The following is a 12,286-nucleotide window of genomic DNA, read 5'->3' as shown; positions in this document are numbered from 1 at the left end:
TAAACCTGGGCGGTGGCACACTCATCTTTCTCTAATTCCATTAGATGCAAAATGAGGTCATTAACGTCAGTTTGATTTTGACACTATACAGGTTGGTTGTTGCTACAAATAGCCCACAAGGTTCTCTTCGGTTGAATCCCACAGTTCTGTTGTGCTTTCATTTTTTGTTCAGTCCAATACAGCCATCCAGGATATAAAATTCAATCAATACATATCATAACTATTAATAATACAAATACACAAAACTACTTTTGCACCAATCTTTGTCCATTTTACATGGTAATCATTGTAGACCCTTGCTGTGTGTGTTTAATATCGAGTACATTTGTTTGTGTATGTGTCCTCTAATCGTGGTGTTTCTGTGTTTGTAGGTGTCCAGTGTGAGCACCATCTGGGGGCGATCTGAGAAAGTCGTGGTGGTGGTGGGGTGTCTCGGAGACTCTCCTGTGCAGCGTCTGGATTCACCTTCAATAGTTGTGAAATGCATTGATCCCATCAGGCTCCAGTGAAGGGCCTGCAGTGGGTTGTATACATTAGTTATTCTGGTGGGACTACATTATACACAGACTGAGCAAAGCGTCAATTCACCATCTCCAGAGACAACTCTAAGAACACTCTCTTTCTGCAGATGATTAGAAAGAGCATGAATGTCGAGGAAATGATCATGCATTAATGTAAGTGACACAATGTGGGAAGTCAGTGAGAGCCCAGACACAAACCTCCTCTGCAGGGAAGAGACTGGACTCCAGGGGGCGCTCAGGACCCGAAGAGCGCAGGATCAGGCCAAGGACCAGTTGTAGATGGTTTCAGTTTGGGGATTCTGCTCTGTCTCACTGTGTTCCTAGATAATCTCTCCATTTTTATTTACTGGTTTTGTAGTCTTCCCTGGTGTTTCCAAATTCAAAAGTGGTATTGTAAAAGTAGGAAATATTCTCACCTGCAGTAAAAGCGCCTGTGCCTTATGGAGGGAAAAAGACCCGGACAGGTGCCCCCAGCACCAGAGTTTTGATAAAGCTCAAGGATAGATTTTATAATCAGACTCAGGGCCACTGAGGTTTCTACATGATGCAAATGATGAAGTGTACACACATGTCTGAAAGGTTGGTGGTTTAAACCCACCCAGTGATGTCTTAGGACACAGGATTCATGATCTGCTCTGTGTTGTTAGGTGTCATCGAATTGCTTCCAGCCCATAGCCAATGTACAATTGAACCAAACACTGCCCAGTCCCGTGCCGTCGTCATAATTATTGCCAGGGTTGAGCCCACTGATGGAGCCATTGTGTCAATCAATCTTCTCAAGAACCTTGCTCTTTGCTGATCTGTCCAGACCCACACGATGAGGTCCAGACCCAAACTATGAGGGAGAGAGCAAGCAAGAGTGAGAGTGAGAGTGAGAATCTCATCATGGCCCACCAAACCCTGGGGACGACATCCCTGCTTGGAGCAGCCAATCCACACAGAGGACCGTGTGGCTGGCCCCACCAGGAGACATGGGATTCCTTCGCTGAACCCTAGTGCTACTGGGGACAGCACTGGAGACACTGTGCAGAAAGTGTGCCCAGTTTGCCCCAGACACTGCGGGGTGAAATCAAAGGAAGTGCAACAGGGCAGCAAAGTAACCAAGTCCCCAAGGAATCCTGAAAATAGACTTCTGACTTGGGGGACAGGGCTTGGCACCTCATCAGACCTGATCTGCAGTCCCCCACTACCACAAATGATGCAGTCTATTTTCCCACATTTGGGGAAATCGCAGAGGTCACCACATCCGGAATGCAATGGATGAATAAACCTCGCCCTGGGAAAACCACCTTCGTGATCATGGTATCTCCCCTGCCAGGTAAGTATTCGTTTTGCTTTGTTTATTTTTGCTTTTCTTTTGCCCTATGTCTCTATATAAAATAAGCAGGATGAACAATCCCAAAGAGAAAACAATGTAACCAGCAGTGGGAGCTGTGTTGGGGGACAGGGCAGAGGAAGTGGTGGAGAGGGGGAATGGGGAGCCAACAAACTCACAGATCAGGGAACAGGAGGGTGTATAATGCCTGGCAAGTGCAATGTATCCGAGAGGAATTACCAAGAGTCAAATGGTGGGTGAGCATGATTGTGGGATAGGAGGAAGGTGAAAGGAAGTAGAGGAAAGAAATTGGAGGCAAAAGCTATTTACAGAAGTATCACTATAGGCATGTATATATGTAAATATATTAATGTTTAATGAAAGGGATAGAGACCAATGTACATGTATTTATATGTTAAATATTAAGATATCAGACAGACTTTGGGTCTCTACTCAAGGCCTCCCTTAACACAAGAACACTTTGTTCTGATAACCTGGTACTCTGATACTCACCTTCCCAACACGATTGCTGAAGACAAAATGGGTGTATAAGCAAATGTGGTGGAGATAGTGAATGGTGCCCAGCTATCAAAAGATACAACATTTGGGGTCTTAAAAGCTTAAAGTCAAACAAACAGCCATCTAGCAGGGAAGCAAATAAGCCTACATGGAAGAAGCACACTACCCTGTGTGATCACGAGATGTCAATGAGAACAGGTATCAGGTATCAAAAGATTAAAACAAACAACTATATCGATGCAAACAAGAGGGGTTGGAGTGGAGACCCAAAGCCCATCTGTAGACAATTGGATATCAATTGCATATCTCCCCACAGAAGGGTTATAAGGAAGGAATGGTTCCAGGTGTAGTATATCACAGATGAATCACACAGCATTCCTCTAGTTCCTTAATGCTTCCTCCCCCTGGACTACCATGACCCAGTTCTACCTTACAAATCTGACTAGACCAGAGAACACACGTTGGTACAGATAAGAGCTCTGGGCACATGGAATTAAGGACAGATAAACCCCTCAGGAACAGTAGTGGGAGTAGCTACATCATGAGAGTAGGGGGATGGCCCGGGACGGCGGGAAAAGGGGGAACTCATCACAAGGTTGGATATATAGCACCCCCTCCTAAGGGGACGAATAACAGAAATGTGGGTGAAGAGACACAAAGGACATTGTACGATACAAAATAATAACAAAAATGATTGATAAATGATTCATGAGGAAGGGAGGATGGAGAAGGGAGGGAAAAAAAGAGAAAATTATACCAAGGACTCAAGTAGAAGAGGTCTTGGAAAAGATGATGGCAACATATGTACAAATATGCTTGATACAATTAATGTATCGAATGTTGTAAGAGCTGTAAGAGCCCCCAATAAAATGATGTTTTTTTAAAGGAAAACAAAATAAAGCTTCCTATTTTTGCCACTCCTCAGCTTTATCAAACACAATGCCTTCTCCAGGGACTGGTCTCTCCTGACAATATTTCCAAAGTATGTAGGATGAAGTCTTGCCATCCTTACTTCTAAGGAGTGCTCTGGTCTTACGTCTTCCAATACAGATCTGTTTGTCCTTTTAGCAGTCGACGATAGTTACAGTGTTCCTCTTCAGCACCACAATTCAAATGCATTGATTCTTAGTTTTCCTTAGTCAATATCCAAGTTTCACAAGCATATGATGCAATGGGGAATGGCTTGGGTCAGGAGCACCTTAGTCCTCAAAGGAACAGCACTTCTCTGTAATACTCTAAAAAGGTCTTGTGCCGCAGATTTATCTAAAGCGATACATGTTTTGATTTCTTGACTGTTGTTCCATGAGCACTAATTGTGAATCCAAATAAGACTTTAACCTTTTCTCCATTTATCATGATGTTACCTATTGTTCCAGCTGTGAGCATTGTGGTCTTCCTTACATCGACTTGTAATACATACTGAGGGCTGAAATTCTTGCTCTTCATCAGCAAGTGCTTCAACCCTCCTCACTTTCATCAGGCAAGTTTGTCAGCTTCATACTGAAGGTTGGTAATAAACCTTTCTGTCAGGGGAAGCCAGCCCCTAACACATCATTATGGGTCCGGTAGGCGCAATTGTACAGTGATAATAATTAAACATCATAGTAAAGTTATAGAGAGCATGAGAGATAGAAGTGAAGTATTGAAGTAAATGGGAGTCAGACATGCTTCATGGTAGCATGCTGACCTCTGCCCCACTTGATGGTCCACGTGGAGTGAGTGAGAGAGAGAGAGAGTTTAAATGGTAGCCCTGGCCCCTTTTATATTCTCTGGGGACACGCAAGCCCCCTAATTACAGGTGAGGACATACGTCACTGGAAGGGGCTGTCCTATAGGTAATAAAGTAATGAGAGAGGGGTGGTCTAGGGACATACATGCAATAGGAAGGGGAGGGATTGGGGTTATACATGTGACAAGATGAGCAGATCCTAGGTTCAGGATGGCAGCCTAACTTTCACCTATTCCCTAGATCTCCATGGGAACCATTATCAGTAGGGTGTGAACGCTTGGTCTCAGGCCTCAAGGAGGAATAGTTTATGTCCCCTGTAGCAGGGAGTGAGGCCTGCCATATAGTCTGGTTGCCTAACTACCCTGGGGAGAATGTCTGTAAGCGTTTGACCTCTCCCCACACCTTTCTCCAATGTTGTTACCACATACTTCTTCATATAAGCCAGCTTCTCTGATGGTTTGCTCATCATATAGGTTGAACAAGTATGGTGAAAGGAAAGAACCCTAAGACACCTCTTTCCTGATTTTAAACCACACAGGTTTTAAATCCCTTGTTCTATTCATTCCCGTGTTCTATTCGGACAGTTGCCTCTTGATCCATGTGAAAATTCCTCATAAGCACAAGGAATTGCTCTGGAATTCCCATTTGTGGTAGCTACATAATCTGGTGTCAATTAGGAGCTTGAGAGGATTAAGAGTGAAGGGGTGGAGTCTAGTCTGTCAATCAGGTCATAGCTAATGAGGCCTCTGTATTCTTTCTCCTAAGAATTCTGGGGATTCCTGAATTTCCTCCTTGGAGGTGGGAGAGATTCTCTCTTACTACACACTCCTTTGGAGACTCTCTACTGAGAAGACACATAGTGCTACACCCTGTGAGCTGGAGAAGCCACATGGGCCTATCCTGATGCAACCAGACCTCTGGAGCCAGAAAAACCATGTAGAGACCCCTGCCAGCACTGAGATGCTTACACTGGATCCAGAAAACTTCCAACCCACTGATCTGTGATCTTCCCACATCTGGCATCATTGCATGTGTTTCATGAGTCAGAAGAGGACTTATAGATTGGTATTGGCCATATGGGCTAATATCACAGATTTATGAACTTGATCTGGACTGAGCTAGGATGTTTCTTCAATATTCAACTTCTCTTTTGTATAAACCTCTTTATTTTGTTTTGGTTAAAACTTTTTTCTTACACACATGAGTCTATGAATTTGTTTCTCTAGTCTACCCAGACTAACACACCATTCTTCTCAAGATAAACACAGTTTACTATGGTACACTCAGTCAAATGCCTTGACATCGTGAATGAAACATGAGTAAATATCTTTCTGGTAGTCTCTGCTTTGAGCCAAGATGCATCTAGGATCAGCAATGGTCTCCCTGTGTCAAATCCTCTTCAGAATCCAGCATGAACTTCAGGCAGTCCTCTGTCAATGTACTGCTGAAACTAGTGTTCTTTGATCTTAAGCAAAATTTTACTTGTATACAATAGCAATCATATTGTTCTATAGTTTGAGCATTCTACTGGACCCCATTCCTTTGGAATAGGCATAAATATGTATCTCTTCCAGGCTGTTGGCCAAGTAGTTGTCTTCCACATTTCCTGGCATAGATGAGTGAGTGCTTTCAGTGCTTCTTCTGAAGCATTTCGATTGGGTGCTCGGCTAACTCCAGGAGCCTTGGTTTTGGCTATGCATGCAGTGCAGTTTCAACTTCTTCCTTCAGCACCATTGATTCTTGCTCACATGCTACCTCCTGAAATGGTGGAATATAGACTAGTTCTTTTTGGTACAGAGATTTGGGTACTCTTTCCACATTCTCTTGACCCTTCCTGTATCATTCATTAATGAATGCCGAAAGCATGACCTGCTTGGGAAGAGTTAATCTCAGGGATTGACACGGTGCAATTCCTTAAATATGGTACTCTCTGGGATCCAGTTTATGACCAAGAGTCTGGGTCCTTCAAGGGCAGTAATATCTAATAGCAGGATGGCATTGACCTATGACCCTTTGATCCATAGGTGTGTGTGAGTCAAGTGGAGTTGCTTAAAACACTGTTCAATGATGAAGCAAGAAGTCCAGTTATGACTTCAACCAAGAGCCCCGTTAACACAGGTGTTTCTTGTAAATTTTGGTTGTCAGAGAAAGCTTTCTCTGGTTCAGGAAGGCAATTACACAATTAATTAAATCAGGAGAGTCTCTGAGAAATTAATACATTGTGTCATTTCTGTTTGTCTCAATGTATGTCTTTTCAGACTGAAGTTTAGTGGAGTAACCAAATCCTCAATATTTCACTGGGAGTAGGGACATAGAGGCATTTTATTTATTTATTTCGCATGATCTCAGCCACAATCTCAAGATTCAGTGACACATAACCTGGGCATGGAATGCTCAGTTTATTTTTCAATAGAATTGGCCTCCATGTAAGCCCCTAAAATTAAACACTGCCATGGAGTTTATTTTGATTCACAGTGTCTCTGTAGAGCCAAGTTGAAATGTCCTTTGGTTTTCCAAGGATGTGCATCTTCATAGGAGCAGATACCCACCATAGCTTCTTCTGCCTCCTGGTGCAGAGGTCATCTCTGCACAGTCGTCTTATCCCTTATGAATATTGTAATCTGACATCGTTCAGAACGGAATTCTACTGCCTCAAATTGCTCAAATAATTTCCCTTAATGCAGCCTTTCCTAATTTGCCTCTATATGTCCAAAATCCACTAAAAGAACCCAGGAAGACAGAAAAAACACATGATTTATACGTAACCCATTTGAAGAAAAAGTTAATAAAATTGTTTCTTCAAGTTGCCATTATTTGTGTGCTGAGGAAAGTTTATGTTCTTCACATCTTCCCTATGAGGAAAGAGTCTTCAAGTCCAAGAGGTTGCTGTAGATATCCAACTGTGTGCAGAGAAAAAGTATGAGCAGGGCTGAACAACTATCCCCACAACTTATTAATGGAAACCTTCTAAATCATTAAATTGCTTTAGAGTGATGTGACTACTTTGTACTCCACAGTAAGTTTTAAATCTCTTCAGCAGTACAGTTATTTTACGGGAAGTGATCTTTTTCCCTGTTGGTGACTCACTCAGTCATTCCGATATTTAGCAGACGTTGAATCATGCCTCCTCTTAAATTCAGCATGATCGATAGATTTCAATGATCCTCAAACTTTGGACTATATGTTCAATGTACCATGACATTATGGAAAAATGGAAATGATGGATGTTTTATAAGCTGTAAATCCCTGGGAGTTGGGCATCATGGACCTTATTCCTAAAGCTTCCTGCCCCTTGGATTTTTCTACCTCTTTGAGCAATTCATTTAGCATCAAGCTTGGCCTAGATGAAGAGGACCCCGGGCTTGGTGAATGGAAAACACAGGTAGAGGATTGTGTTCTCCTGAGGGTTCAGCCAACATTCAACTCCCAGAGGAGCCGATTCTTACAAAGGTGCCACTGACACTCATCTCCACTTACTCTATCAGGTGGAGCCTCAGAATACATTTATTTATATTCATGCTCTTTATAAGTTGGTGTAATATATATGGGACTGTTGGACTTTATTCACAAGAGCATGGAACATGTTTGTGTCACTATTTTTCTTGGTGGCAGCCCACAAATGCAAGTAGCTCAGGGATTCAGACACAAAGTTCTGGAAATACCTCACCCTACCCAATGGTTCACTGGATTCTCCCTTGTCCTGAGGCCTCCTGTCCCAGCTGCAGATGCACGAGTTGGACCAGATCTGGGGTGACAGGTAGGCTTAATGTGCCAACCTAGTAAATAGGAACACATGGGATTTATAAGGTCGCTTGATTTGACAGTAGGCTCAGCAAGCCTCGCGCCCCCCTCCCCCTTGCTCTCTGGGGATCAGTGTGCAACAGCTTTAGCTAGTTTTCTGCCTCAACTTGTGAGCTACACTACTTGTGGGAATGCAATCCATGGATCTTGTTGCTAGAACTTGAGGTACCTTCTAGACCTGCTTTGCCATGCTGCTGGTGTACACATGGCTTGAGCTTGAGGCTGTCAGATCCCGTCTCTTGCATTGCTTGAGTTCTATATCCCATCCACAGCTTCTTCGCTAATCTCCTGAGCTGCTGGTGACCCCACCTGCTGTTTGCTGCCTGTTGCCTGACTACCTGCATTGCCAGAGGCAAGACTCAGCTGTCTGCTTCCATATTAACTTCCATGGAAGTGAATTGAACTGAGCCCTCTGTACTGCGGTGTGGACTAATTAGCTGTTATAATCCTTCCTGCTGTATCTATCCATAAAAAATCATAAGTGTCCTGGTTTTGGTTAGAGAACCCTTAATAATACATTTAGTGAGATTCCCAGATCTGTTCTTCACTTGTGAATTCTTTAGATGCTCTTCTACTAGTGTTCCTGTGAGCTGTGATGGTTCAGGCTCCATTAAAGAGATGGAAATATGTCGTTACAATATGGAGGGGAGGGAAGTATAATTGCACCCTCATGTTTTAAGTACAGGCCACGAGAGACCCCTTCAGCAGTCATATTTATTTAAAGCTGAGTTCTGTTGCTGCTGATAACATGGGCCCATATATTTCAATAAATGCATTTTAATTGTGGTGCTGGAGAAGAATGTTATTATTACCATGGACTGCTTAAAGGACAAACAGATCTGTATTGGAAGACGTAAATCCAGAGTTCTCCTTCAAAGCAAGAAAGCAAGACTTTGTCTTATATATTTTGAACATATTTTCAGGAGAGACAAGGCCCTGGAGAAGGACCTCATGTTCGATAAAGCTGAGGAGTGGTGAAAAAGAAGAAGGCTCTCTAACAGACTGATTGACACAGTGGCTCCATTAATGGGCTCAGGCATGGAAATAATTGTGAGGATGGGGCAGGACCGTGCAGTGTTTGGTTTGATTGTGCATACAATCCCTATGGGCCCGAGGCACTTCGATGGTACCTAACAACAGCAAGGAGCAGATCATGAGCCCTGCATCCTAAAGCATCACTGAGTGGGTTCAAACCACCAACCTTCAGTCATGAGGGCACACTTCACAATTATCCCTTTCTAGGGACTTCAGTTGCCTGAGTCTTAATGTAAACTCTGTTCTTGAGCTTCATCAGAACTTTGATGCTTGGGACACCTGGCATAGGAACAGTTGCTTTTTCTGCATGTGAGAATGTTTCCTACTTTTACAATACAACTTTTGAATTATGAGATAACAGAGGTATAACCATGAAATTAAAATAAGACAGATTTCCTGGGGGAACAGGGCACTAACCCTCACAGGGGGAGGGTGTTGATTGGGTTTCCCCAGGGAAAGAGAGACAAGACTTCAACCTGGAGCTCCAAGACAAAATGTAACACACTGACTTGAAGCAGGGAACTGATAGAGAGGCCTGGCGGGGTGAGGGGGAGGAGCCCCATTACCAACTAAGTGTACAGCACCACCCTCCCCCCAAGAAGAATTCACTTCAGAGGATAGCACTGACGGTACAGCTCAAAAAGAGGGGAAGAGGGACTGGTCTGGTCAGAGCACACAGGAGCCAACGAGGGGGCTTAGGGAGGAAAAAAAGAAGAGTGACACACATTCTGGCTCACCAAGCCCTGAGGACAACGTTCTTGCTCAAAAAAGCACTGCACAGAAATGACCACTCGGCCAGCCCAACCATGGGACACAGTGTTCCTCATTGACCCATAGCACCATTGGGAACAACACTAGAGACACAGAGCAGGAATTGTGCCCACCATCAGACCACCATGCCGAAGCCAGCCCCTGGGGTCATGCAGCAGAGCAGCAGGGGATGCAGAGCAATGAAGTCCCCAGGGATAGAGGCAGTGCCAGGGCATGGCACCCCATCAGACTTGACTGGAAAGCACCCATGATGGAAAGCCAGCAGACCCTGAACTAGTCCTATGTTTATGTGTGTATACGTGTGTGTTGTTGTTGTTGTAACTATTGTTTTACTTTTTGTTGTTGCTTCGTGGTACTCAGTCTTGTGATAGTACATATCATGTCTACCTGGAAGGATAGGTGGCATAAACAAGCCACAAGAGAGAACAACGTGATGACAGTTCCGGAGGGACATGGGGGTAGGGGGAGCGGGGGAAAGGAAGAGGGTGTTAACAAGCCCAGGGACAAGGGAATAACAAGGGATCCAAAATCAGTGAGTGTCAAGGAGGGTGTGGGAGGTCTGTCAGGGCTGGATCAAGGGCAATGTAACCAAGAGTAATTCCTAAAGCTCAAATGAAGGCAGAACATGACAGTGGGACAAGAGGAAAGTACAAAGAAACAGAGGAAAGAACTAGGAGGCAAAGGATAGTCATAGAGATTTAAATTCAGGCATATAAAGATGCAAATATATTTATATATGACAAGGGGGGAATAAATCTATGTAGATTTATTTATAGGTTTATTATTAAGGAAACAGATGTACAGTGGGCCCCTGCTCAAGTACTCCCTCAACAAAAGAACACTTTGTTCTAACAATTCGGCAGTCTGGGATGCTCACCTTCCTGGCACAATCGCTGATGACAATGGGTGCACAAGCAAATGTGGTGAAGAAAGCTGATGGTGCCCGGCTACCAAAAGATATAGCACCTGAAGTCGCTGAAGACAATTGGTGCACATGTAAATGTGGTGAAGAAAGCTGATAGTACCCAGCTCCAAAAAGATATAGCACCTGAAGTCTTAAAGACCTAAAGATAAACAAACAGTCATCTATCTGAGAGACAACAAAACCCACATGGAAGAAGCACACTGGCCTGTCCCGACTCGATCGCTGAGGACAAAGTGGGTGCATATGCAAAAGTTGTGAACCAAGTTGATGGTGCCCGGCTATCAAATGATTTAGTATCCGGGGTATTAAAGGCTTGAAGATAAACAAGGGGCCATCTAACTGAGAAACAACAAAGCCCACATCGTATGTGCACACCAGCCTGTGAGATGACAAGGCATCGAAGGGATCAGGTATCAGGCATCAAAGACAAAAAAAAAATCATAGCATTGTGAATGAGGGGGAGTGCAGAGTGGGGACCCAGGGCCCATCTGGGGGAAATTGAACATCCCCTTGCAGAAGGGCTGTGGGGAGGTGACGAGCCAGTCACAGTGCAGTGTAGCAACGATGAAACATACAATCTTCCTCCAGTTCTTAAATGCTTCCTCCCCGCCACTATCATGATCCCAGTTCTACCTTATATAACTGGCTGCACTGGAAGATGTACACTGGCACAGGTAAGAACTGGAAATACAGGGAATCCAGGACAGACGAACCCCTCAGGATCAGTGGTAAGAGTGGCGATATCAGGAGGGTGGAGGGAGGGTGAGGGAGAAAGGGGGAACAGATGACAAGTTCTACATATAACCTCCTCCCTGGAGGACAGACAGTGGAGAACTGGGTGAGGGAGATGTCAGATGGTGTAAGATATGATAAAATAATAATTATTTATAAATTATTAAGGGTTCAGGGGAAGGGGGAGTGGGGAGGGAGGGGAAAATGAGGAGCTGATACCAAGGGCTCAAGTAGAAAGCAGGTGTTTTGAGAATGATGATGGCAACATACTTACGATTGTGCTGGACACAAATGATGTATGTACAGATTGTGAAAAGAGTTGTATGAGCCCCTAATAAAATAATTTTTGAAGAGGACCGGATGCAAGGGGCTTAAGTGGAGAGCAAATGCCTTGAGAATAATTGGGGCAGGGAATGTATGGATGTGCTTTATACAATTGACGTATGTATATGTATGGATGGTGATAAGAGTTGTATGAGTCCCTAATAAAATGTAAAAAAAGAAAAGAGGAGAAAAAATGATTAGGGCAAAGACTGTACAGATGTGCTTCATACAATTGATGTATGTATATGTATGAACTGTGATAACAATTGTATGAGCCTCTAATAAATTGTTAAAATTAAAAAAAGAAAAAAATAATAATTTTTGAAATTTGACAGCAATAAAAGGTTTTAAGTGGAATAAACTGTAGCCAGTTTATCAGCAGGCAGAGAGCTGCATTTGCATGTCCCCTGATATTTAGAAACAGATGAGTAGAGACCATGGGCCAGAGCATTCCCTCAGACTTAGAGAAACACAACACCCTCAAAGGAAAATAGAGCACTCAAACTGGTTGTTTATAAAGCATTTCTTTGTTACATACTATCAATTATTTTAAAAAGTAGTTTTTATTTTACAAACTTTATATTACATATACAACAACCTTTGTGGTATGAAAG

The 12,286-nt window shown here is 43.4% G+C and overlaps 2 pseudogenes; both read right to left on the bottom strand.

Annotated features, from left to right (window-relative positions):
- LOC142427571 (nicotinamide phosphoribosyltransferase-like) overlaps positions 1–12,286 on the bottom strand; it is a 54,473-nt pseudogene that overhangs the window by 16,909 nt on the left and 25,278 nt on the right.
- On the bottom strand, positions 1,660–1,847 carry LOC142428231 (U1 spliceosomal RNA; annotated as a pseudogene).

This window comes from Tenrec ecaudatus, chromosome 15, assembly GCF_050624435.1.
Source record: "Tenrec ecaudatus isolate mTenEca1 chromosome 15, mTenEca1.hap1, whole genome shotgun sequence".
In the NCBI taxonomy this organism is placed as follows: Eukaryota; Metazoa; Chordata; class Mammalia; order Afrosoricida; family Tenrecidae; genus Tenrec; species Tenrec ecaudatus.
Note: the sequence above shows the minus strand (reverse complement) of the source record. Positions and strands in the feature narration are given on the sequence as shown.